We start from the raw sequence: 27945 nt of genomic DNA on the forward strand, positions 1-27945 counted from the left end.
TTCCACCTGCTTCAGGTCCCTTCCCTGCTCCTGACTCCCTGAGCAACGTCACGCCACACCTCAAGGACCAACTCGAAGGCCGCACACCAGGCACGCACCTTCCCCAGCACTGCTGCTCTGAGCTGGCACAGGGGCGTCCCCACATCCTGCCAGTGGCCCTTTAGGCCTTGCCATGTAGGAATTGGAGGAAGCCTCAGACAGTCGCCCCAGGATGGCAGAGCCCCTGAGAACAGTGTCAGCGTCAGACTTGCCCTGTATCCTCCTCATGCATGGCCAATGGGAGACTCCAGTAGACACCAGAGGGGTGGACCCAGGAAAGCATGAACGAATGGCTGAAGGATGACAAAGTTTCACCTCTCTAGGGGTATGGCAATTTCCACACAGCTTTCACACCCAGTAGGCCAGCGGTTTCCAACCATTTTGGCACCTGGAACCAGTTTCCTGGAAGGTAATTCTTCCATAGACTGGCGATGGGGGAGGGGGGATGATCTCAGGATGAAACAGTTTCACCTCAGATTATCAGGCATTAGTTAGATTCTTAGAAGGAGCAAGCAGGCCGGGCGCGGTGGCTCACGCCTGTAATCCCAGCACTTGGGGAGGCCAAGGCGGAGGGATCACAAGGTCAGGAGATTGAGACCATCCTGGCTAACACGGTGGAACCCCGTCTCTACTAAAAACACAAAAAATTAGCCAGGCATAGTGGTGGGCGCCTGTAGTCCCAGCTGCTTGGGAGGCTGAGGCAGGAGAATGGCATGAATCCAGGAGGTGGAGTTTGCAGTGAGCCGAGAGATCGCGCCACTGCACTCCAGCCTGGGCAACAGAGTGAGACTCCGTCTCAAAAAGAAGAAAAAAAAACAACAGGCAACCTAGATCCCTCACATGTGCAGTTCACAATAGGGTTGGAACTCCTATGCGACTCTAATGGCACCGCTGATCGGATGGGAGGCGGAGCTCCGGGGGTCATGCTTATTTGCCTGCAGTTCACCCCCTGCTGTGCGGCCCAGTTCTTAACAGGCCATGGACCAGTACCAGCCCGCGGTCCTGCGACTGGGGACCCCTGCATGAGGCCATCTCCAGGGTCACACAGACAGTGCTATTCATACTCGCTTATGGCTCCAACCAGAATCCATGGGGCCTGAGACCCATGTCATGGAGAATAATGGAGTGACTTGAAATCAGGACTTCCGTCCTGTCCCTGGGAGGGCACGGAGGTGACCACAGAGGTAGCAGAAGTCAAGTCCACCCCTTGGGGCAAATGCAAACCAGCCACTGGGCTAAGGAGGTAGACAGCCATGTGTAATCCCCCTAAAATGTCACCCACTATTCATTTCCATCTATGCCCAACTTCTGTGTTCCCAGCACAGAATAAGTAAGAACTGGGGGGAATTAAAAATTAAATGTGGAGTTAGGAAGTCTTGGCTTCTCTGTCTCTGGTCATTGAATAGGACAGCAGTAGCGGAGTAGAAGATGATGGTTTGGAGGCAGAACCCCATGGGCTGGATGGCGGGCACAGGATGGGGTTGAAGCATAACAGGAGGTAACTGCATCAACTCATTCAATCATTTGGGGTCATCTTCAGGTCCTACTGCCAGGTGCTATGGGCTGAACTGTGTCCCCCCCAAAACTCATATGCTGAAGTCTAACCTCCCAGGCCCTCAGATGTGGCTGTATTTGGAGACAGGGTTTCAAAGAGGTACTTAGAGTAAAATGGGGGGCCAGGCGCAGTGGCTCACGCCTGTAATCCCAGCACCTTGGGAGGCCAAGGCGGGCGGATCACAAGGTCAGGAGTTTGAGACCAGCGTGGCCAACTTAGTGAAACCCTGTCTCTACTAAAAATACAAAAAATTAGCTGGGCATGGTGGTGGATGCCTATAATCTCAGCTACTTGGGGGCTGAGGCAGGAGAATCGCTTGAACCTGGGAGGCGGAGGTTGCAGTGAGCTGAGATTGCACCACTGCACTCCAGCCTGGGCGAAAGGCGAGACCCTGTCTCCAAAAAAAAAAAAAAAAAAAAAGAAAAAAGGTAAAATGGGATGATTAGAGTAGGCCCTCATCCAATATGACCTGTGTCCTTATAAGAAGAGGAGATTAGGACAGAGACACACAGAGGGATGGCCCTGTGGGGCCACACGGGGAGCTCAGCCATCTGCAAGCTCAGGAGAGAGGCCTCAGGGGAATCCAGCCTGACAACATGTTGGTTTTTGATTTCCAGCCTTCAGGGCTGTGAGAGAGAAATGTCTGTTGTTTAAGCCACCCAGTCTGTGCTATTTTATTGTAGCAGCCTAAGCTAACCAAGACATGAGAGTCATTCTTATTATTAACACTTTGAAACTGAGGAAACCGAGGCTGTGAAAGGACTGAACTGGGATGGTTCCCAGATGTGTCTGGCTCCTCAGCGTCTCCTCTTCCCACCAAACCACAACCACAGGAGGTGGGCACAGCGCCCTTTTTCCCTGCCCCAGGTAGAAGCTGCAGAAGATAGTGAGCAGGTCTTAGGCCAAGAGGAGGCATTTGGAGCTGTGTTGAAGCCCCTCAGCAGAGCTGCGTGGAGCCAAAGGAGAGTGAGGACAGCATGGCCTGAGGAGCCCAGCACACAGGCCTCCAGATGGGGTCAGGCCAGTGTGAGGACAGACGCTGCTCATGGAGACTGGCCCACGGCCTGGGTGAAGGGTATCAGGGGCACAGAGTGATTCACTGAGAGCTGGAGGTAGCTGGAAGGGCTGGGGGAGCACAGGTTTGGAGAATCAAGTCCAGGGACGGAGAAAAAGCGCTAGTCTCAACAGGGAGAGAAAGTGTCCCAGGTGTGTAAGGAATGTGACAGCCTCTGTCAGCGAATCCCGGGGCCGCTGAGCACTGGACTTGTCTGATCTGATGTCAGAGTCAAAGCACCAGATGTGCTCCTCAAGAGGTTCTTCCCCCGCAGAAGCATGGACTCCCTACAGACAAAGACCTCCTTGGGCTGGCCAACTGTGGCCGGGGCCTTCCCAGGAGACTCTCTGATCAGTGGCCAGGGAAAAGGAGAGTTGGGGAGGAGGCCCATCACAGCCCTTCTGGGAGCAGTGCCTCTTGAGAAGGGGCTCAGGGGGACACCTGTCGGCCAGGTGGAGAAGCCCAACAGGGCCATCCTTTTCTGCCCCTTCCTTCCTGCCTCCATGAAGGCCCCAAAGCCCATATCTGTGTGTAAATAGGTCATGGGGTGTGGGTGGAACTGCCACTTACTCAGCACTATCCTATGCCAGGACTGAGAGCATTCATTCATTCATCATCTCAGCCAACACTGAGAGCCTCCTCCATGCCAGTCACCGGGAATAGAGTGGGAAGCAAAAACAGGGCCCTGGCCCTACTGAGTTGGGATTCAGCGCTGCACACGCGTCAGTGACATTTCATCCTCACATCAGCTCTGTAGAGTGAGCAGCATGAACTCGCAATTAATGAAGAGATTCAGAATGCTGGGCACCTCATCCACAGACACAGCATGGTGCAGACCGAGGGGTCCCAACTAAAGGCCGTTTTGCCCACAAAGGGACATTTGGCAATGTGGAAGACATTTTTGGTGTCACAAGTGGATGGTGCCACTGGCATCTGGTGAGTAGAGGCCAGGGATGCTGCTAAACATCCTACGATGCCCAGGACAGGCTCTGTAGCAGAGATTTCTCCAGCTGCAAAGGTCAACAGCACTGAGGTGAGGAGACACAGTTGCAGACCTCACCGGAGCCCACTCAGACCCTGCTCTGCTCATGGAGGCCCAGGATCTCCACACCCCAAGACCCTTGCAGGGGGACTGGCTTGTGGCTGCTCTCTAACAGGCCATGAGAGGAAGTGCGTGTGTCACTTCTGGGCAGAAGTGTAGACACGTGGGTGAGAGACCTCCATGGACGTTCCCCCACCATGAAGGTGAAGGTCGCTTCCCCTGGAGCTGGCCAAGCTTGGAGACAAGAGCAGCCTGCAGGGTGGGATTTCTGCACGAGGGGACAGCTGCCCTGCGAAGTCACAGGCCCACAGAAGATTTTGCATATGTGAGAAATAAACACAGACAGTGTGAAACCACTGAGATTTCGGAGATGTTTCGTTACCACAGCAGAACCCAGTCTAGCCTGACAAATACACACGCTGGTAAGGACTCATGCCAACATTCAAGGCCAAGCTTCAGCCTCAGCCGCCTCACCTGCCAAAGGAATGCTGGTGAGACTCCAGTGAGATAAAGCATGTGGAGCACTCAGCATGGGAAGACAAGCCTCAAAGCCTAGGCCCTGGGCATGCTGCAGGCAGGTGGCCAGTGTCCTGGCCATCATCACTATCTGCAGACAGGGGAAGAAAGAGAGTGTGAGCTCACAGGCAAGAAGGAGGCCAGGTTGTGAGACAGCCAGGCTGGGCCCTGGAGGCGTGGGAAGAAAGCAGTGTCCCCAGCCCTGCGCTGGCCCTGAGCCCTGAATGCACGTGAAGAATGAGGTCAATCAGCCAGCATCTTCATCTTCCTGCAATGCTGCATGAATGAAAGAAATGAATTTCAAACGACTTGGACCAGTATCTAATTATTATGATTTATTAACACCAAGTACATAAAGCAGCCCCCTGGACATGACATTCCTCATTCCCCCAGTGAGTCTGGGAGCCTGGCGAGCCTCCTGCTGCACCCTGAGCAATTCTTTTCATTATCAGCATCATTATTATTTATAACAGCCCAGCCACCGGGGAGCAGGGTAATCGCCAATCGCTATAAAGTTCGCAGCAAGTTCAAGGATCGGCCAGGAGGCCTTGAGGGCAGCTATGAAAATGAGAAAATAGCTTAGCAGTTGGGGAAAGGGGACCCCAGTGGCCTGAACGTCTCCAGAAGTTTTGGCCTGTCTGATCTAAGAGGTTCACTGACAGAAAGGTGAGCTGGTGCAACTTCTGCACCTTCTCTTTCTTTAAAAAAAAAAAATGTGGTAAAATACACTTAACATAAAATTTACCATTTTAACCATTTTAAGTGTACAATACAGTTCAGTGATATTTAAACACATTCACATTATTGTGCAGTCATCACCACGCTTCATCTCCAGAATGTTTTCGTCTGCAAAATTGAAAGTCTGCCCCCATTCAACATGAACTCTCCATTCTGCGTCCCTCCAGCCCCTAGCAGCCACCACTGTACTTTCTGTCTCTATGAATTTGACCACTCTAGGTCTGTCACATGAATTTAGCTATTCTAGGTCTCTATTCTGGGTTCCTTAAGTATCGTGCGGTATCTGTCCTTTTGTGCCTGGCTATTTCCTGTAGCAGAATGTCCTCAAAGTTCATCCGTGTCATAGCATGTGACAGAATTCCCTTTCTTTTCAAAGCTGAATAACACCCCATTGTATGCATATACTACATTTTGCTTATCTATTCATCTGCTGGGGGACATTTGGGCTATTCCTACCTTTGGCTATTGTGAATAATACTGCCATGAACACAGGTATGCAAGCATCTGCTTGAGTCCCTGATTTCAATTCTTTTACATGTATATCCAGCGTGGACTCAGGAGATCATATGGTAATTCTAGTTTTCATATTTTGAGAATCTTCCATACCGTTTTCCACAGTGGACACACTATTTCATGTTGCCTGCCCCCCAACACAAGGGCTCCAATCTCTCACCACTTCTATGCCTTACTATTAGGACCTTTCAGTGATCACTATTACTGCTGGAATTCGCCATTATGGAACACTTAACAGTGTACCCAGAGCTTCCACATTCTCTCCAACTCCAAAGGTTGACCGTGATGCTAAGCTGGTAGGAGCTTTGGAACACAATCATAGTAACACTTTCTCAGATTTGAGAAGTTGCATGGTTCTCCAACCTTCATTCTGAATGGAGGTTGGTCAACAATGCTACATGAAGACAACATGTAATGCTTAATCACGGAGGAAAATGTGCAAATGTAAATGCTGTCATACCTGTCTATATAATAAACAGGAACCATACTCTCATCAGACACATTTCTTAGCTCAGCATATTATCTTCTCCCTCTCCCTCTGGGTTGGGAGTCACTGGCAGGATTTGAAGAGACGAATCCTGGAGAGACGTAAGGTATCCTGGTTAACTGGTGGGTTTTGGAACCAGTGCAATCCAGCCCTGTGCTTCTAGGTGAGGCACCTGTTCCCTCAGAGACTGTTCATCATGTGTAAATTGCAGCTGGTGACAGGATTTAATAGTCGTAATAGTCCTCACTTACCAGGTGCTCCCTGGGTTTCACGCACTTGTTTTTAAAATTGAGAAAATTCACTTGTAATAAAATTTACCATTGTAAAGTGTACAATTCAGTGGTTTTTTTAAAGCGTGTTTACAAACCATCATCATGATTTAATTCCAGAATATTTTCATCACCCCAGAAGAAACCCTGTACCGATTAGCAGTAATCCTGCACCCAATCCATCACCTACCCCCACCTCCTGGCAATGACAAATTAACCTACTTTCTGTCATTATGGATTTTCCTATTCTGGACACTGAATATAAATTGAATCACATTAAACATGGTCTTTTGGATCTGGCTTCATTCACCTGATATAAAGTTTTCAAGGTTTATCCACCTTGCAGCACATGTCAGTACTCCATTCCTCTTTATGACTGAGTAATATTTTATTGCACCTATATGCCACATTTTGTTGATCCAGCCATCTGCTGATGGACATGTGAGCTGTTTCCACCTTTTGGCTATTATGAATGATGCTACTAAAAACTCCTACATGCCAATTATTGTGTGAACATGTTTTTTTGTTTGTTTTTTGTTTTTTGGAGGCAAAGTCTCGCTCTGTCGCCCAGGCTGGAGTGCAGTGGCACAATCTCAGCTCACTGCAAGCTCCGCCTCCCAGGTTCACGCCATTCTCCTGCCTCAGCCTCCAGAGTAGCTGGGACTACAGGCACTCACCACCACACCTGGCTAATTTTGTGTATTTTTAGTAGAGACAGGGATTCACCGTGTTAGTCAGGATGGTCTTGATCTCCTGACCTCGTGATCCACCTGCCTTGGCCTCCCAAAGTGCTGGGATTACAGGCGTGAGCCACCGCGCCCAGCCTGTGTGAACATATTTTTAACTCACTTGGGTATGTAACCTAGGAGCAGAGTTGTTAGGCTATAGGGTAATTATATGCTTAACTTCCAGACTGTTTTCCACAGTGGTTATACCATTTTACATTCCCACCGGCAGCGTAGGAGGGCTCCAATGTCTCTTCTTCCTCACTGACACTTGTTATTGCCTGTCATTCTGATTACAGCCATCCTGTGGATGTGAAGTGGTATTTCATTGTGGTATTGATTTAATTCTCTTAGTGACTAGGGATGTTGAGTATTTTTTCATGTGTTTAGTGGCCATTTGTGTATCTTTTCTGGAAGCATGTCTATTCAATTTGTCTATTTTTAATTAGGTTATTTGTGCTTTTATTGCTGAGTTGTATGAGTTCTTTTTATATTCTGAATACTGAAATTATCTATTATTCTTTGGTTGTTTGTGCTTTTGTTGTCATATCTGAGAAACCACCGTCAAATCCAAGGTCAGGAAGATTAAGTCCTACGTTTTGTTGTAAGAGATTCATAGCTTTAGCTCTTACATGCAGGTCGTTGATCCATTTTTTAGCAGATTTTTGTATATGGTGTGAGGTTTGAGTCTAGCTTCACTGCTTTGCATGTGGATTTCAGTTTTCCTAGAACCATTTGTTGAGAGAAGAAGAGTTGTCTTTGTACTCTAATTTAAAATCAATTTCCCATAGATATACAGATTTATTTCTGGCCCAGACACTGTTCTAAGTGCTTTTGCCTTAAAAAGTAATTGTGATGATTAAATAAAAGGAGAGAAAATATTTTGCCCACTTCAATACTTATCCTCTACACATACGACAAACTGTGAATAGTTGCAAGGATTTTTTTCACTTTTACAAAGCTTGATATTTCTTTTGTTTTATTTTGTTCTGTTTTTGTTTTTTGAGATGGAGTCTTGCCCTGTCACCCAGGCTGAAGTGCAATGGCGCAATCTCCGCTCACTGCAATCTCTGCCTCCTAGGTTCAAGCGATTCTCCTGCCTCAGCCTCCCAAGTAGCTGGGATTACAGGTGCACACCACCACACCTGGCTAATTTTTTGTATCTGTAGTAGAGGTGGGGTTTCACCTTGTTGACCAAGCTGGTCTCAAACTCCTAAACTCATGATCCGCCCGTCTCAGCCTCCCAAAGTGCTGGGATTACAGGCGTGAGCCACCGCACCTAGCCCGATATTTCTTACTTTCTATTTTAATTCAGAATAATATTTGGCATTGTTCCAGGATGGATTTTAATAGCTTATGTTTTAAGAATCATCATTAATAGACAATAAATTTGTTATTTATTAAGTGCTATTAGGTCATTAGGTTAAAAAAATAAACAGGGCCAAGCACTGTGGCTTACGCCTGTAATCCTAGCACTTTGGAAGGCCGAGGCGGGTGGACCTGAGGTCAAGAGTTCAAGACCAGCCTGGCAAACATGGCGAAACCCCGTCTCTACTAAAAATACAAAAATTAGCCAGGCTTGGTGGTAGGTATCTGTAATCCCAGTTACTCAGGAGGCTGAGATAGGAGAATTGCGTGAACCCGGGAGGCAGAGGTCGCAGGGAGCCGAGATTGCGCCATTGCACTCCAGCAAGAGTGAAACTCCATCTCAAAAAAATAAATACATAAAAATGTAAAAATATATAAATAAATAGACCTTTAACAAGTTAAATGTAAATAATTTAGCCCAACTAAATTAGTATTGGATAAAGATCCCATCAGTAAAGAGAAGCTTTACTTTTTCCACAGAGTAATGATTGCTATGCTCTCCTCTTTTTCGGGTTAAACATCTGAGATGTGAAAATTAAAGGACAGGCCTAGATCCAGCTGGAGAGCCAGGCATCAAGCCAGAGCCCTTTGCTCCAAGTCCAGGGTCCTTGTGTTTCATGCAAGCAAGCCCTGCCTTCTTGTTTACAGATCGGAAGCCCAGCGAGTCCTTCTTTAGCAGGGGTGACAACGTTGTACATTAATCTGTAACACCAGGGGCATTAGACCCCCGCATATGATCCTTAGGCAGAGACAAAAATAGTTGGGGTCTCCGCAACAGAGCATGCCGAGGAAAGGACTTAGGCATGGGGTGAGAGGAGGTGCCAATGGTTTCTTAGCTGGACATATGACCAAGCACTTTCCAGAAGTGTATGTTAACATGTAACCTGCCCTGCCCCACACAGGGCCTCCATCGGTCAAAATGGCTACCCAAGGGGCACAATCAATGACCTCTGGTTACTTGACAATTGCCATGTGCCTTCTTGGGTTGGGGTGGGGGTGTTACACTGTGGTGGTCCACAAAAAATGGATGGAAAAGATTAGGCCATTCTGTAGCAAAGGAAGCTTACTTTAAGGAAAGACTGAGATTGCATCTGCTGTGACCATATTGGATGTTGGTTTGCATGGCTATAAGGAAAGAAACCTGAAAGAGAAACTATGCAAATGACAACCATCCAAGACCACAGCATCTCCCCACAGTCAATCCTTGTGTTCAAAGGACAGTTGTGTTTTCAGCACCCAATGGAACTTCCTCAAATTGCTGAGAAAGTTTTGGTGGTTATTGTTGCTGTTTTATTAGGATTTATTCAATATTTCCTACATACGATACTTACAAATTATGTATTGATTATCTCCTGCATACCATACTTACGAATTCTTTCTAATTCTTGCAAGAACTCTATAGTTTAGGTATTGTTTCTCATTACAGATGAGAGAACTGAGCCTTAGAGAAGACGTGCCAGTGTCACTGAGATTTTAGGAGATAGGACAGAACCAGAACCTGTCTACCGAAGCACAGGTGTTTTCACCCTCTGTACTGTGGGTGCTTACCTCAGATTTTGACTAAAATGTTTTGTTTGGTTTATTTAGCTTCTGAAATTTGTATTCCTCACACCTGTCTTTATGTGCCTGGGGGGAGGGAAACTTAAGCATTGGAACCTACATCCCAGTGATCAGCGAGTAGAAAGAATCCATGGCTTTCTCCCAGTGGTCCAGGTAGGGCTGACCCAGAACTCTGCTGAGAGCACGGATGTCTCAGTTGCTCTGTGTCCAGCTGCCTTGTGTGGAGTGAGCTGATCGGGAGGAATTTCTTTAGGGGAATATAGAACTCTTTGCAGTCAGGATTTTCAGGGCTAGCTTCAGGCTTCTGACTTCTGAGTAACTAGGTCAAGGCCACTTCAAAATTAACAGAATGGTACTCATTTTCACTATTGGTATCTAACACTGCCCTAGAAATAGCAAGTAAGTCAGTACGACGAGAAGATGAAAGAAAAATACTGGAAGTGAGGGGGTAAACTATTAGTTTATTGCTTCCAGATAAACTAATTAAAATTATTACAAACTAATTATTTAAAACTAATTTAAAATGTCTACTTAAAAATCTTAAGAGATGCCGGGCGCGGTGGCTCATGCCTGTAATCCCAGCATTTTGCGAGGCCGAGGCAGGTGAATCACGGGGTCTGGAGATAGAGACCATCCTGGCTAACATAGTGAAACCCCGTCTCTACTAAAAATACAAAAAACTTAGCCAAGCCTGGTGGCGGGCGCCTGTAGCCTCAGCTACTCGGGAGGCTGAGGCAGGAGAATGGAGTGAACCTGGGAGGTGGAGCTTACAGTGAGCCGAGATCATGCCACTGCACTCCAGCCTGGGTGACAGAGTGAGACTCCTCAAAAAAAAAAAAAAAAAAAAATCGTAAGAGAATCAAGTAAAGATTAATTGATGAAATAAGAGAATTCAGAGTGTGGTCAGTTATAATATAAATATTTAGAAATCAAAAGCTTTTTCAATATTAGCAAGAGAATATAATTTTTAATAAGTATTCTACTCACAACAGCAAAAAAAAATCTAAAATATCTAGGATTAAATTTAAGATTTACAGAAGGATATAAAGAGAATAACTTGATGAATAGAGTGATATCATAATCCAGGATTCAAAGCTCAGTACCACAAAAGAGGCCAGGTAGTAAATATTTTTCAGCTTTGGGAGCCACACGGTCTCTGTTCCGGCTGCTCGATTCTGCCATCGTGTGAAATGGCAGATCGTGTGAAAACAAAACATAAATGAGCCACCAAGTGTGGCTGTGTTTTAATAAAACTTTATTCACTAAAACAGCCGGAAGGCCAGTTTGTCCTGTGGGACATAGTTTGCCAGCCCCTGCTACAAGTGATTATCTTCTTCCGCTAGCATAAAATACTACAAGGAGCATTATGCCACTTCTAAAGTGTTCCCTCTTTTGAAATATTTCCTGAAGATGGACTTAGAGTTTTGATTCCTGGCCAGGCGCAGTGCTTCACACCTGTAATCCCAGCGCTTTGGGAGGCCGAGGCGGGCGGATCACGAGGTCAGGAGATCAAGACCATCCTGGCTAACATGGTGAAACCCTGTCTCTACTAAAAATACAAAAAATTAGCCGGGCGTGGTGGCGGGCGCCTGTAGTCCCAGCTACTGAGGAAGCTGAGGCAGGAGAACGGCGTGAACCTGGGAAGCGGAGCTTGCAGTGAGCTGAGATTGTGCCACTGCACTCCAGCCTGGGCAACAGAGCAAGACTCTTCTCAAAAAAAAAAAACAAAAGAATTTTGATTCCTGGGCCAAGGAAAATAAATAAAATATACTTGTAGTTTGGGACACATATTGCCACATGCATTCTAAAATGTCTGCTATAAATTGCAGTGTGACCAACTCATGAGGATAACTACTTCACACTACCACCAGTGTTAGATGAGTTATTTTAAGATTGTTAATTTAATCTTTTTAAGCATTTCAAATAGGACTTCTGTCGATGGGAAAATTTTTTCTTTCTTTTTGGATTTTTTGGAATTATCAGGTTACCTACTTTGTACCCGTACCCCTTGAAGTTGAAGTGGAAGCATTTTTAAAATAAAACATCCCATGGGCTCTTGACAATATACAATGTGTCATCTACTTTGGGGCTCCTTATCCTCAAATATTTTAGTTCTTCTGCATTTAAAGATGACCTTTCTATGTTTACTGTAAGGAATTTCCTTTGAAGGTTTTAATTTAGCCAAGATAGTTTGCAGTCAAGCTGCTATGAAGTGTTGGGACATAATTGAAGTTAGGGTTTCCCAAGCACTGTCTCCTGGCAATTTTCAAGGCACTTTATATACATTTTAGAACACAGCTCTTTCCAGCCCTTTTCACATTCTTTCTTTAGTCTTCCATTTGGAAGGTCCTGCTCCCAGGAGAGGTTAACTGAAAGCGCTGAGACACAGCAGAGAGCGCGGGGGTGCTGATGACGCTCGCAGTGCTTGTCGCCTAATACATTTGTAGCTTTTATGCTTATGAAGACAACTGTGATGCCTCAAGTTCAATTTTCAATGTAATTACCTGCCTGTGATATTGACAGGAATCCCTATGTGATAGGTACAGATGTTCCTATTTCATTTCTGACTTGGTGTCAAATGAATGCGCCTGTGAATGGGACTGTCATGGGAAAAAGTGACTCAAAGATAGTATTTTGCTGCCCCAAATAGCTCACTTTAAAAAAAAAAAAAAAGCAAGCAGATTTTAAAATTTTAGTATTCTTGCAGTAAAATCTTACCTGTTAAGAGCCCTTGGGCCGGGCGCGGTGGCTCACGCCTATAATCCCAGCACTTTGGGAGGCTGAGGCGTGCAGATCACGAGGTCAGGAGATCGAGACCATCCTGGCGAACACGGTGAAACCCCATCTCTACTGAAAATACAAAAAAATTAGCCGGGCGTGGTGGCAGGCGCCTGTAGTCTCAGCTTCTAGGGAGGCTGAGGCAGGAGAATGGCGTGAACCCGGGAGGCAGAGCTTGCAGTGAGCTGAGATCGCGCCACTGCACCCCAGCCTGGGAGACAGAGCAAGACTCTGTCTCAAAAAAAAAAAAAAGAGCCCTTGGAAAGATCACCTTCCTGAATAGCTGATGGACTGCTGTTGTAAATGTCAGGTCGGGGTGGGGGTGGGGGTTGGGCTTTTTAACCCATTTAGATGGAAGCCCACACAAGTGCACCAAGTCGAAGGCTCCATCCTCACTGACTCTGCGCCAGTCGTGATCATTGCTGAACTCTAACAAGAACACAGCTGCCGCTGCACGTGGAATCCTCACAGAAACCTCTGAGGGAGATTGTTATGAGCATGCCGTTTTACAGTGGGGGAAATGGAGGCACGGAAGACAGTACCAGTTACTTTCCTAAGAAGACTGCTTGGGCAGTAGACCTTGTGAAGAGCCTCATTCATACCCACCACGCCGTGCAGCACCCTGCGGTCCGCCTCTGGGCTAGGATCAGGGAAGGGGCTGTGAGAATGCGTCGGGCTCTCACCTGCGGGGCCCAACCCTGACTCCACACTCAGTGTGATTTTCTTCATCCTCCTTCTCCTCACTTCTACACCTGTTGCTCCTGGCCTTCTTTCAGCTGAAAAATCACACCATCCAGATTTTTAAGCTTTTTTTTTTTTTTTTTTTGTAACAGACTTTCACTCTTTCTTTTTTTTTTTTTGAGACAGAATTTCACTCTTGCCCAGACTGGAGGCGGGATCTCGGCTCACAGCAACCTCCACCTCTCGGGTTCAAGCAATTCTCCTGCCTCAGCCTCCCGAGTAGCTGGGATTACAGACATGCGCCACATGCCCAGCTAATTTTGTATTTTTAGTAGAGACGGGGTTTCTCCATGTTGGTCAGGCTTGTCTCAAACTCCTGACCTCAGGTGATCTGCCTGCCTCAGCCTCCCAAAGTGCTGGGATTACAGGCGTGAGCCACTGCGCCTAGACAGGAGTTTCACTCTTTTTGCCCAGGCTGGAGTGCAACGGCGTGATCTCGGCTCACCACAACCTCTGCCTCCCGGGCTCAAGCAATTCTCCCACCTCAGCCTCCTGAGTAGCTGGGATTACAGGCATGCACCACCACGCCCGGCTAATTTTATATTTTTAGTAGAGACGGGGTTTCTCCATGTTGGTCAGGCTGGTCTCGAATTCTTGACCTCAGGCGATCCTCCCACCACGGCCTCCCAAAGTGCTGGGATTTAAGTTTTTTTTTTAAGAAGTGCGAACAAATTTCCTCCTTTTATAGGCCTATGGCATTCACCGAAGAGTCACAGTCAGCAGGCAACAGTCTACAGATGCATATGACATCTATTTTGAATGCTCAGAGAGATTTTTTATTCAGAACTTAATTTTCAACCCTGTTTTCACACAGGAGAAAGTCCTGTGCTAACTGCCGTCTCATTCACTATTTTCTCCCATTGAATTTAACCTTTTCATGGATGCCCACACTAGACAATCAGAAACTCTAGTGGCTGAGAAGGTCCAGGTGTGCCCCTGTGTGGCCCTTGCAGCATGTGACTGCATGGGACCCAAGGATAAGTCCTTCCCCCACTCCCAGGGGACGTTCCTTGAGATCCTCTGCCTGCTTCTCGTCCTCCAGGGGTGAAGCCAGCCTGCACCATTGAGAACCCCCAGATCTTCAGGTTCCAGACAGTCCCAGGCTTGTCTCTGTCTGAACAGGGCCCTGCTGGCGTTCTTAGGGGCCACCCACGCCTCGCCCCAGGATCTGCCCTCCGCACTGGGGAGGGGATGCCTCTGGAGCCTGAGCCGGGCCGTGCCCAGCTTAGCTGGAGTCTCCTCGGCTCACGCAGTGGCCGCTGAGCTCTGGTTTCAAGGAGTTATTTATCTCCAATCCATTCCATATTTTGGATGGAGTCCCAAACTTTTCTCTTTGACACATAACACTGCTTACTTGGACAGCGGAGTCTGTTTTTCTTCACCTTGCCTGGAGACGGTGGGCAGGTCCAGTTCTCTGACCTCTGGCCCCTCTGCTAGCGCTGCAGGGGTTGGGAGGCTGCTCAGCCCACAGGGGCCTGTGTGGGCCCCTCACCAACAGCGTGATTCGAACGGTGGGAGGGGGGGTCCTCCCCCTTAACTGCAGGTAAAAGCCCCTGGGGAAATTTCTAAAAATATGGACTTATGAGCCTCACTCCCATCCTCGTTTCTGACTTAAATGTCGAGGTGGAGCCTAGCAACAGTGTTGTTTACAACCTCGCAGGTCCTCTCCTATGCACTCAGGGATGGGAAACATGTCTGAGACCGCAGATGACCCCAACAGCACTGAAACCCACCCAGCCTGGGGAGCTGGGGCCCAGAAACAGGGCCGGTCCACTGGCTGATCCCTTCCACCTCCTCATGGAGAACACATGTCCTTTCCAAATACAACCTCCATAACGTCTCTCAGCTCTACCGAAAGCCACCGTGGCTCATCTGTTATGGGGAGACTCCCGCCAATGCAGAAAGATGTGTGTTGTCAAAGCTGGGCGGCGGGCCTTGGCAGAAATCAAGAACCTGCAGCTGGAGGGTCGTGGGGTAATCAGCCCAGCCATGTGCTGGACTCCCCAGGGGCCACCTTCCCATGGGACTGAGGGCCTGGACTCTTTGAATCCATGGACTCCTGCAGGAATGAGAAGGGCAGGTCCTCTGCTGTGCCAGAATCTCTGTCTAGAGAGAAACAGGCCTCTGTGGGTGACTGTGTCGGCTCCTCTTGCCTCTGGCTCTGGCTGTAGGCTGCCTGGAGGGAAGGAGGAACAGGGCCTCGCAGGCCAGACTCAGGGATGGCTTCTCCCTGGGCGCAGACAGAGCGATTCCTGGGTAAAGGTGTTAATCCACCCCTCTTTCTCAAATGGCCAGGTGGAGTGGAAGATCCCTCAGAAATGACTTGTGTGGTGGATCCTGAGCCCAGCCTGTGCCCCTCCCCCACCTCCCATTCACACCAAAGCTTTGCAGGTGACATGGCTGATTCCAGCCCACCTCTATCTGCCCATGCCCCCGTGGAGGCCTGAATCATGTGCCTCTCTGAGCCCCTCCCTAGCCTTCTGCCCCTCCTCCAACAGGACTTTCCATCTCCTTTAGCTTTTCTGTGCATGATCAGTCAGCCCCGAGCATCACTCAACCATGGAGACACTTGGGCCCTGGAACCAGCCTGACCCTAGCAGAAGGTCTGTCAGTGTTTGCTGCATTAGGAGATGAATGCGGTTGCCTGAGGTGAGGGAAAGGTGGTGTTTGGCTATAGAGGTGGAGGTGCAATATTATCACTGTGTGACTGTGGGTAATCACTCCAAGGGAGCTCTTGAGTGACTCTCTGCTTCCTGTGGAACAGGGACAGATGCTGGCCCATGACCCCAGGGCAGCAAGGCAGGACCAGCATGGGATGGGCCTGCCTAAGGTGTCAGGCACAGCTGCAGAAGTAACCCCACCACGGAGTCCCCACACTAACTGCTGCCACTGTCTATAGGGAAGCTGCCAGGGCACTCCTGCATGCCAGGCTGCAATTCACAGGCCTGGTCTCTTTCAGAACTGGAAGCAGCTTTGTCTATTCTTTTAAAAGTTGAGATAGGCCGGGTGCAAGACCTCACGCCTATAATCCCAGCACTTTGGGAGGCAGAGCAGGGAGGATCGCTTGAGTCCAGGAGTTCAAGACCAGCCTGGAAAACTTAGGGAAACCCCTGACTCTACAGAAAATTTCAAAAATTAGCCAGGTATGTGTGCCTGTAGTCCCAGCTACTCAGGAGACAGAGACGAGAGGATCACTTGAGCCCAGGAGGTCAAAGCTGCAGGGAGCCATGTTCATGCCACTGCACTCTAGCCTAGGCAACAGAGGGAGACACCCCCAACCCCGTTTCATATGAATTAATTAATTAATTAAAAATTGTGGGCCAAGCGCGGTGGCTCACGCCTATAATCCCAGCACTCTGGGAGGCCGAGGCGGGCAGATCACAAGGTCAAGAGATCGAGACCATCCTGGCCAACATGGTGAAACACCATCTGTACTAAAACTGCAAAAATTAGCTGGACATGGTGGTACACACCTGTAGTCCCAGATACTCGGGAGGCTGAGACAGGAGAATCACTTCAACCTGGGAGGCAGAGGTTGCAGTGAGCCAAGATTTCGCCACTACACTCCAGCCTGGCGACAGAGCGAGACTCCATCTCAAACAAAACAAAACAAAACAAATTGTGATAACTTCTACTTTCCTGCCTCATTTGGGGTAAATATTAAATGAAGATATTAAATTATGTAAATATTAATTAAATGTTAAAGGACAATTAAGATGATATTCATAGACCATAGGATGATATTCATAGATCATAGGGCCACATAATGTCTCTGAAGTAGAAATAATTAAAGAAAATTCTATTTCAAAAAAACACATAACCAAATACATGAAATGTTACTTGGTTGAAGGTGCTTTCTCTCTACTTTTCTTACTTGTTTCCCTTCTACTAAAAATCATCCATCTTTTGCATCTGAGTATTTTCTGCTATGGTGGTTATGGATATTTCTGTCTGACTACATCTGTATCACTTTCCTGGTCTCACAGCCCTGTGCCAAAGAAAGAATATTAAGACCCGCTGCAGTACATCTTTCTGTCAGCCAGTGTATTCTATAGGAAAATCTTGAGGTCAGATGTTGTCATATTTTTTTTTTTTTTTTTTTTTTGAGACGGAGTCTCGCTCTGTCACCCAGGCGGGAGTGCAGTGGCCAGATCTCAGCTCACTGCAAGCTCCGCCTCCTGGGTTTACGCCATTCTCCTGCCTCAGCCTCCCGAGTAGCTGGGACTACAGGCGCCCGCCACCTCGCCTGGCTAGTTTTTTGTATTTTTTAGTAGAGACGGGGTTTCACCGTGCTAGCCAGGATGGTCTCGATCTCCTGACCTCGTGATCCGCCCGTCTCGGCCTCCCAAAGTGCTGGGATTACAGGCTTGAGCCACCGTGCCCGGCCAGATGTTGTCATATTTTGAACAGTGCTGAGAGCCAGAGAGCTGCTCAGAATCCACGCAAGCAATGCCGGTGTGAGTGGGACATGTGTTGCACGGGGCAACTGCTTCACTGCGATGGGATCTCTTCTGTTTACCTTGCTTTGTTCTCCCTTTTGTTCTCTTTTTAAAAATCTCTTTTCATCTTCGCACCATGTGTTCCTTTGTCTGTTTCCATCACAGATCTATCCATGGACTAAAATGTGTATTTTTTAAACAACCAACAGAGGGCCAGGCACAGTGGCTCATGCCTATAATCCCAGCAGTTTGGGAGGCCGAAGTGGGTGGATCACCTGAGGTCAGGAGTTCAGGACCAGCCTCACCAACATGGTGAAACCCCGTCTCTACTAAAAATACAAAAAATTAGCAGGGCATCTTGGTGGGCCTCTGTAGTCCCAGCTACTCCAAAGGCTGAGGCAGGAGAATCACTTGAACCCAGGAGGTGGAGGTTGCAGTGAACCAAGATCTCGCCATTGCACTCCAGCCTGGGCAACAAGAGTGAAACTCCGTCTCAAAAAAAAGAAAAAAAAAATCTGTTTTTCCAAGTCTTCTCCTCCCATATCCTCCTCTCTCCTCTCCCCATCCCTCCCTCTTTTCTGTGACTTTTTACAGTTCTTTTTATTTTTTTTCTGCCTCTGCTTCCATCATGTACCATTGCTATTCCTAAAAATAAAACTTTGTACCCTAAGTTTTTTTTAAACGTTGACTTCATTTTCCCCACAATTTTGAATATTATTTATTGTATTTATTTTCTTGTTGTTGAGATGGAGTTTCGCTTTTGTTGCCCAGGCTGGAGTGCAATGGCATGATCTCAGCTCACTACAACCTCTGCCTCCCAGGTTCAAGTGATTCTCTTGCTTCAGCTTCCTGAGTAGCTGACATTACCGGCAAGCACCACCACATCCAGCTACTTTTGTATTTTTAGTAGAGACAGGGTTTTACCATGTTGGTCAGGCTGGTCTCGAACTCCTGACCTGAGGTGATCCACTCACCTCAGCCTCCCAAAGTGCTGGGATTACAGGCATGAGCCACCGTTCCAGGCCTACAATTTTGAATCTTAAAATAAGCTCCCTGAGCTCTTCCCTGCAGTGGCGGTCACATTCATAGTAGGAGCTAGAGCCAGTAAACTCTCCGCCCCTGTCAGAGGAGCGCACCCCACCAGATGAGTGCACTCCACCTGCACCCAGCTCTCTATTCTGAGTCCGGGTTTGGAAGCTCCTTTTTCCCTCCCCGCAAAGGGCTTTCCCTCCTGCTCCATGTCAAGGGTGGGAGACGTCTGTGTTGAGAAGCAGCAAAGCAGCATAGCGGCTTCCAATGCCTCACGTCAAAGACCACCTGAGGTAAAGCAATAATTCACGTCTCTCATCACTTTGACTGGAGATGTGAAAAATCTCCACACTCCTATATTTTTCCAAGAGAAAAAGAAAGCCCCTCTGAAAATGAAAACTGAGAAGTTTGTTGCTGGAGATGTTATGTGGGTGCATTCTATTGCTGTTTTTAGTCTGTTTCCACTCATCCCAGCCTCTGGGATGCCCCTAGGCAGGCAGCTCAGCTGACTGGACCACACCTCGGTGAGGAGAATGGAGTAGTGTGCTGCTGGGGGAATGATCACAGAATCTAAAAGCAAAAGGCCTGCTCTGAATCTCAGTTCTGTCCTTAGTCACTCAGTGTCCTTAGACAAGCAACTTGACTTTGTTAGGCTTAGTTTCTTAAAGCATAAAGTGAGGATAATCTCAAAATTCTGAGTGATTTTATATATTTAATAATCTGCACATATACATGAACACAGATATATTTAATGTGAGACTATACACATAATGCATAAATGCAACATTTAGTACTTAGAAAAAACTCAATGAAAAATAACAATTACGACTTTATAAAGTCGTATTTTGACTTTTATAAAGACAAATTCTTTGAAAATGATGAATTCTCACTGTAGAATGATTTGTGCAGTTAAGATTTATGCAGTTAATTTCCTATGACGATATCTTTTAAAAGCTCTAATTAAGACATGATACAATTCTGAGGTTAACCCCAATCCCTCCCCACAGTAAGTTGGTGGAATCCTTAGCTAGTTTCAATAGCAGAGACACTTTTCTTTTAGCACTTGGTTGTGTTTCTGTCTATATGTTCTTCCATATACTGCATCTGTTTTAGTAGAAATTAATACTATCCTTTACATGAATTCTGTGTTAATTACAGTAAATTCTTGGTTTCAATCTTCAATTACTCAATGCTCAGACATCACTAGGTTTTCACTGAAAATATTACGTTGGTGCAAAAGTAATTACGTTTTCTGCATTGTTGGAATTTGCCATTTGATATTGGAATACATTCTTAAATATATATGGTTATGTTATACATCATTTTAACGGGCATTTCTCACTTTGTGTTTTTTTCTGATGACTTATTACTTGCTGTTTATTTTATGTTTATTTTAGGCTACGAAAATGATGTTAGACCGAAAGCAAAGTCAAGCAGGTAAGAAAGCTAAGTCTCACTTGTCATAAAAGGAATGTGCATGTCTACCGGCACATTCTACAGCACATGTCTACAGCACAGCATTGGATCCAGGAAATAAGGCCTGATCCAGGCCTCATACATAGCTGTCACTCAGGATATTCCAGCCTGAGAATATCCTGAATGACAGCTGTGCAGCAGGCCTGGGTGCAGACAATGCAGGATGGAGCAGGTAGACATGCATTCAAGATGGGTTTGCAAAAGAAACATAAAATAGGCTATCAGATTGATCATATTGAAGAAATGAGCTCAGATAAAAAGGAAATCAAAGCAATGAAAAAAACAGTCAATAATTTCAGGAAAAAAGTTTAAAGTGAAAAAGAAAATGTAAACATGAAACAGACACCTCTTAGCCCAAGAGTGGACAATGTTTACATAAGTGCAATGATATTAAGATAAACCAATGATTTAAGTTAACTTTAGGACCCAAACACACTGTTGGGACAGTGTGGCAGAGGCAGTGCATGTACCCTGCTGGGGAAGGTACCGGGTAAGAAAGCTAAGTCTCACTTGTCATAAAAGGAAGTTAAACATGTTGTCTAAAATTAATAAATCCACAAGTACCAATATAAGAAATGTTCTTTGGAAATATGGAAATAAATGTCAAAAATAACTTAGAAGAATAGAGATTTCCTCTGGGGCATGAGAAAGTAAAATAGGGGATGTGGGGCAAGAGACCACTGTGTATCATCATATGATTATTAGTGGTGCTTAATTTTTTGTTAAGTATGGGTTTGTATCACCTTGATAAAAATTCAAATGTATATTTTAAATGCTCACATATAGATTCTCTTTTCTCATATTCTACCAATGGCTGAAAACATGAAACAAATTTGCATATTCTGGACCTCACCTATCATATATTTTGCCCATTCTCCCTTCTTTCCTCCTTCCTTCCTTTTTTCCTTCCTTCCTTCCTTCCTTCCTTTCCTTCCTTCCTTCTTTCCTTTTTTCCTTCCTTTCTCTCTTTCTTTTTAATCCTGGGATTCTGAATGCCTTTCTTCACAGTGTGGAGGGAAGGGGTATAGGGAAGATAGGAAACAAATACCAGCCCTATAAAATTTTCTAATCTCTTTTTCTTTCAATGTCTAAGAATCCTTTTTTTCTCCCCCTTAAGGCCCATTGACTTCATGTTTCTATTCATATGTGTTCACGGCTTTCTCATCCAGTGTTTTGTTTTACCTAGGGTAAAACTGTTTATTTATAATCTTTCCTTCTGTGCCTTTTTCCTGTCTTCAAGTTCTTCCAGTTGTGGAGCCCACTTTCTATGCTGTGTTCCTGGAGACCATCCTTCAAGGGCTCTTGGCCCTGTCTAGTCTCTGATGTCTTGGATCCAGTCCCCTCCTCTTCCGTTTTGGAATTCATCTTCAGAGACTTCCTGCAAAAACATCTGTGGGTTCTTAAATGTCTAAAAGAATTTGTTCTGCTACCATACTTGATAGTTTCTCTAATGTATAGAAGGTTAAGATATTCCCTCAGAACTGTTTTCCCTTCTGTCACCCAGGCTGGAGTGCGGTGGCACAATCTCGGCTCACCACAACCTCCACCTCCCAGGTTCAAGCAATTCTCCTGCCTCAGCCTCCTGAGTAGCTGGGATTACAGGCATGCACCACCACACCCAGCTATTTTTTTTTTTTCATATTTTTTTTTTTAGTGGAGACAGGGTTTCACAATATTGGTCAGGCTGGTCTTGAACTCCTGACCTTGTGATCCACCCTCCTCGGCCTCCCAAAGTGTTGGGATTACAGGCGTGAGCCACCACGACTGGCCCCCTCAGAACTTTTAAAGCTTTGTTCTTTGCCTTCTAACATTTACAACTGATAGTGGAAAGTCTGGTGCCAGTAATAGTCTTAATATTTATGAGTGACTTTGTTTGTTCCTGGGAGATTATACCACCTTTTCTTCATTCCTGGTGTTCTGAAATTTCACCCTACAGTGTTAATGTACTGACTAAATAAGTTAAAATGTGGGAAGTACCTGAAACAGTGACTGGATTGTAGTAAGCGCTCAATAAATAGATGTTATAGTTATTGTTCCTGGTGGTAAGCATGCTGGTGACAGTGGTGATGGAGGCGGTGGTTATGGTGATAATGATGGTGGTCGTGAGGATGGTGGCGATGGTGGCAGTGGTGATAATGGTAGTGTTGGTGGTGGTGCTGCTGTACTGATGATGATGGTGATAATGGTGATGATTATAGTGGTGATAGTAGTGGTGGTGTTGGTAATAGTGATTACGGTGATGGTGGTGGTAGCGATAATGGTAATGGTAGTAATGGTGGTGGTGATAGTGGAGGTGGTTGTGCTGATAGTGAAGGCAAAGGTGGTTATGATGGAGGAGACACTCATTGTGGTGGTAGTGGTGGTAGTGGCAGTGGTGATAATGGTGGTATTGGTGGTGGTGATGATGTTAGTAGTGACAACAGTGATGGTGGTGATGGTAGTGTGGAGTGATGATGGTGATGGTGAAGGTGATGGTGGTTATGATGGTGGAGATGGTGATGGCAGTGATGGTAATAATTATAGTTCCATTGGTGGTGGTGATAGTTATTGTGGTTGGGGTTGTAGGGGTGGTACTATTGGTGATGGTGATAGTGGTGGTAGTAATGGTGATGATGATATTGGCGATTGTGGTGATGATGGTAGTTATGATCATTGTGGTGACGGTGATGGAGGTAGTAATTGTGATGGTGGTGGTTTTGGTGGTGGTGGTGGTGATGATAGGAGTGGTAGTGGTGATAGTGGTAGTGGTGGTGGTGGCAATGGTAGTGATAGTGGTGATGGTGATGGTGGAGGCAATGGTGGTTAGATGGTGGAGATGGTGATTGTGGTCGTGATAGCAGTGGTGATTGTGGTGTTGGTGTTGGTGGTGACAGTAGTGGTGATAGTGGTGGTGGTAATAATGGTGGTGGTATTAGGGGTGTGGTGCTGATGGTGATGATGGTGATGGTGGTGGTGGTAACAGTGGTGATGGCATTGGTGATTGTGATGATACAAGTAATAATGGTTGTGGTAATGGCAGTGGTGGTAGTTATGGTGGTGGTGGTAACAGTGGTGATGGCATTGGTGATTGTGGTGATGATGCAAGTAATGATGGTTGTGGTGATGGTGGTGGTGGTAGTGATGGTGATGATGGTGATGGTGTGGTTTTGGTAGTGGTAGTGGTTACTTTTTGTTATTTTTGGAAGTGAAACTTCATTCATACAACTTGACAATGAATGTTCATGTGTCTGTCAAAATTGAAATTTTTTTTTGCAATCTATTTAACAATTACACATTGGCAATGGCTCTTTCTTTTTTATTTTTAGAAATCCTGTCAATCAGCTAATACAGTCCTGGACTAATCCTTAGTGTTTTTTGTATTTCTTAATCATATTTTTAATTAATTAAGAATTTTTTCTACATTCCAAATATTCCTTGACTTTATCTGTTAATATTTGTATTAAATTTTATTGTTTTGACAATCAGACACATAATTAATTTCCAAGAGCCCTTCTTATTCTCTGATTGTTACTTTACAATAGCATCCTTTCCTTACTGTATGAATGCAGTTATGGTTGTACCATACTTAAACTTTATAGTAGTTGTTGGTAATTCTTTCCTATTCTGAATTACCTTGGCTCATCTTGTCTGTACAATTTATATTGCAGATTTTTCTCAAGGGTCTGGTGATGCTCAGTAACTGTTTGTATCTAAGAACTAGACAGTCAGACACTTAGTAAGTATCTAAGAACCAGACACTCACTCTGTAGGTGAGTTGTGCTTGTCAATTGGCAAGGTTCATTTTAGGTTGAGTGGGCAAAGAGTGATTGAATTCAAGGGAGTCAGTCAAAGCTAAAATGAACAGGGCTTGCTCTAGAGTGTCAGCCTCAACAGCAGCTGCTCTGACTTTGCACAGAGGATTAGTTCAGTTTATTTCAAGAAGGATCTTTTGAATTGCCAATGCCTAGGGAATGCATGCTTGGTGGAAAAAGGGGCAGGGTCAACCCTCTGCCCACAAGCTCCTCAATCCCTTCCCTGCTTGAGCTGTGTGCCCTCCTGTCTTCCCACTCCTCTGTTCCTCCAGGGCTCTGCTAGCCAAGTCAATACCTCCACCTCCTGGGTCCCAGCTTGCCCTGGGCACATCCTGGGCTTGTTTCCTCCACCACACTGCACCAGGCAGCACCCTTCCAGTCGTTTTCCATTTTTCAGAAGTGTATTGGAGTTTCATGGCTGAGAGTAACCCAGCCCTCTCTGTTCTCCTCTTATCCTTACCTCCACCTTAAAGAAATTCGGGATGGGTAGTAGTGGATGTGGGTGTTCAGTCCATCGTCCTGAGTCAGATCCATCAAAGAGACATCGTAAAGGCATTTTGGACTGACAGGAAACTCCACCTAAAAATATTCACCTCTGAATGTTGGCTTGATACCTGCGGTCTATGGTGATTTGAGTGGTTAATCTAAGACCCTGCCATATCTCCATGCACCTGTTCATGGACTGCCTGATCTCCTTTCCCTGGCACTCAGGAGGTGATCATTCAACACATACGCCAGAGAGAAAGAGGCAAATCATTCACTGGCCCTTAAAAATGGAAGTGACCCACATTGTTTCTGCTACCTTTTAATGGCCAAAGCAACTCGTGCAGCAACATCCAACCTCAAATGGTTTGGGAGAAGTGCAACTTCCCTGGCACCTGGAAGGAGTAAAGCTGGTAAATGTCCATTCTCTTCAGCCAGGTCACTGTGAAGTGATGCAACCTGATATGGTTTGGATGTTTTTCCCTTCAAATTTCATGTTGAAATGTGATCCCCAATGTTGAATGTGGTGCCTGGTGCGAGGTGTTTCGGTCATGGGGGCAGATCCCTCATGAATGGCTTGGTGCCCTCCCCTTGGTAATAAATGAGTTCTTGCTCTGTGAGTTCACATGAGAGCTGATAGTTTAAATGAACTTGGTGGCCGGGCGCCGTGGCTCACACCTGTAATCCCAGCACTTTAGGAGGTCGAGGGGGGTGGATCATGAGGTCAGGAGTTCAAGACCAGCCTGACCAATATGGTGAAACCCTGTCTCTACTAAAAATACAAAAATTAGCCAGGTGTGGTGGCGTGCGTGTAGTCCCAGCTACTCCAGAGGCTGAGGCAGGAGAATTGCTTGAACCCAGGAGGCAGAGGTTGCAAAGAGCCGAGATCACACCACTGCACTCCAGCCTGGGAGACAGAGCTAGACTCCATCTCAAAAAAAAAAAAAAAAAAGAGCCTGGCATCCCTCTTCCTCCCTGTGTCACCACATAACGCACTGGCTCCCCTCACTTTCCACTACGACTTTGAGCTTCCTGAGGCCCTCCCCAAAAGCAGATGCCAGCACCATGCTTCCTGTACAGTCTGCAGAACCATGAGCCAAAATAAACCTCTTTTCTTTATGAATTACTCGGCCTCAGGTATTCCTTTATAGTAAGGCAACAGACTAACACATAACCTGACTCCATAGCTGACCACAGAAACTCACATCTTCACCCCTCCATCAGTGGGAATGTGGCATCCTTCTGCCATGACCCAATCTTCAGAGCACCAGCCAGCTTCTCACCTTTAGATGTTTTCTGGTGGAAATCAGGTATGGGATCTTGATGGCTCTGAATGCCTGGGTGGCATGTGCAGCTCTCCCAGTGACTCTCCAAAACCACTGCTTACTCAACTGGCAGCTTGAGATTGTGGAGAAGTACCTGATCACTTCCCTGCAGAGGGACCTAGAATGCACAGTACACGAACATTCTCTCCAAAAAAGGTCTCCACCAATATCTTCTGCATTCCTTATGTATCCTGGAGGAGGGTTAAGCGTTAAGAGTCTCCAAACAGGTTTCACAATACAGAGTCTTTTACCTACAGCTTTGAGCCTTTGGGCATTTCTGGATGTCAAGGCAACAGAAAAGGTCTTATTTAATGTCCTATTATACTTAGAATCTCAGGGAGAAGGGATCAGAATCTCCAATTTCTCTCTTGCAGGAGGTTTCTATTAGGTTGGTGCAAAAGTAATTGTGGTTTTGCATAACTTTTAATGGCAAAAATGCAATTACTTTTGCACCAACCTAACAGAATTATAATACTTTTAAATCTTTGAATACTATCATCTCCTTCACCAAGCAAATTCCAGACTTAACATAACAGTTCTCTTCCCTAAGTAACATATATACATATGCATATAGACATAAATTTTAAAATCTCACCTCGTCAGATATCTGACCCACCTCATAAATATTAAGAACATTGCTCTGGTGGTCATTTTTGAAGCTGGATTGGCAGAAGACAATCTGGATGCAAATGGTCCAAAAAGGAAGATTGAAATGATTCTGGTCAGGACCGGACCTGCACAGTAGCTCACTCCTGTAATCCCAGCACTTTGGGAGGCTGAGGCAGGCAGATCACCTTAGGTCAGGAGTTTGAGACCAGCCTGGCCAACATCGTGAAACTACGTCTCTACTAAAAATACAAAAACAAATTAGCTGCACTTGGTGGTGGGCACCTGTAATTCCAGCTACTTAGGACTCTGAGGCAGGAGAATTGCTTGAACCCAGGAGGAGGAGGTTGCAGTGAGGCTGCGGTGCAGATTGTTACACTGTACTCCAGCCTGAACGACAGAGCAAGATTCTCCATCACAAAAAAAAAAAAAAAAAAAATCCTGGTCAGAGAACATGAGGGTCTGAGTTATGTGAGAGAAGTGAAAGCAATAGAGAAGCTCTGGAGAAAAGTCAGGATGGCCAAGATTTATTAGTCCTTCTCATTTTATGTGAAAATTGCAACTTTGTAAAAATGCATGGGTAAAAGCTAGAAGTTAATAATCAAACTGAGAAAACCCATTATGTTGAACATTGACAGCATTCTGAGTACCCCACATACATCTGAAAGTCTTATAGGTTGTTGGAGAACAAGCAGGGAAAAGCGTTTTTTAGGGGTTAAAGAAAAGAATCTATTTAAAGTAAACAAAAGGGGTTCCTAGTCTCAGACAGCAGAGCCAAGCAGTTTACTATTCTTGACTAATGTATCTGGTTCTGAGTTTTTTGGCATTTAACGGTAAAGGAGACCTCAGGTTACACTGATTTAAATTTTTGACAACAGAAAACAGATGCCTCCAACTGCAGAGACTAAATATTTCCTGAAGTGGAACATACACAGGAATTTATTGCATGGCTCCTTATGGTAGACAATAAATTCCATCATGATTTTTATGAAATATTGTTAAACTTCTTAGCACAAAACTCCATATGTGCAGAGGATGCGCCAGTGAATTCAACTCAGTGGTTGTCCTTAGTGAGAGACTCGGCTATCTGAAGTCTGACATGTGGGATAAATCTTAGAGAGCCCATGGAGGGAGAGGCAACATCCTCACTAACCCGGGGCGCTCACATTCAGCACCAGAGGCCAGCTCAGACTCAGACAGGAAAGGTTGAAGTCTGTGCAAAGGGCTTTCTTTATTCATCATGTTAAGAAGTTTGAACCTTTCCTAGATGAGTTAGAGAGCCATCGAACCATTTTATTTATTTATTGAGACAGAGTTTCACTCTGTTGCACAGGCTGGAGTGCAGTGGCGTGATCTCAGCTCACCGCAACCTCCGCCTCCCGGGTTCAAGTGATTCTCCTGCCTCAACCTC

This window comes from Theropithecus gelada, chromosome 3 (assembly GCF_003255815.1).
Source record: "Theropithecus gelada isolate Dixy chromosome 3, Tgel_1.0, whole genome shotgun sequence".
Lineage (NCBI taxonomy): Eukaryota > Metazoa > Chordata > Mammalia > Primates > Cercopithecidae > Theropithecus > Theropithecus gelada.